We start from the raw sequence: 594 nt of genomic DNA on the forward strand, positions 1-594 counted from the left end.
GACCACCTGTGTAACATTGAGTAGGTCCCCTTTTGCTGCAAAACAGCCCTGACCCGCCTAGGCATAAACTCTACTAGACCGTTTAAAGTATGCTGTGGTTTCTGGCACCAGGCCATCTCTAGCAGATACCAGTAACAGATAACAGTCCTGTAAGTTGCGAGGTGGGACCTCCATGGATCAGAGGATCAGACCTGTTTTTCCAGCACACGCCACAGATGCTCAATTGGATTGAGATCTGCAGAATTTGGAGGCCAAGTCAACACCTCACACTCCGTGCATTTGCGGCAGGGCGCATTATCCTCCTGGAAGAGGCTACTGCCATCAGGGGATACTGTTTCTATGAAGGGGTGTACTTTATCAGCAACAATGTTTAACCTCTTGACGTCCTCCCGTTGTGAAAAAAACGGATGGACGGCGGACTCACATTTGCGGGTTGCCGTCTCCAGACGGCTTTTTTTTTCTGCGCATGGGCAGAAAAAACCCGCCCGTTCTTATTAGCCGTTACCGGCTGTTTGACATACATACGATCGGCGGCTCTATAGCCTACCGATCGTATGTATGTGCTGGCTGCGCCCCCCCCCCCCCGCGGGCCCG

At 52.2% G+C, this 594-nt stretch overlaps 1 protein-coding gene across 1 annotated transcript in view; it reads right to left on the minus strand.

Annotated features, from left to right (window-relative positions):
- RBP1 (retinol binding protein 1) overlaps window positions 1-594 on the minus strand; it is a 25,252-nt gene that overhangs the window by 17,121 nt on the left and 7,537 nt on the right. The window lies entirely within an intron of this gene.

This window comes from Nanorana parkeri, unplaced genomic scaffold (genome assembly GCF_000935625.1).
Source record: "Nanorana parkeri isolate BGI_ZX_2015 unplaced genomic scaffold, ASM93562v1 scaffold387, whole genome shotgun sequence".
Classification (NCBI taxonomy): Eukaryota; Metazoa; Chordata; class Amphibia; order Anura; family Dicroglossidae; genus Nanorana; species Nanorana parkeri.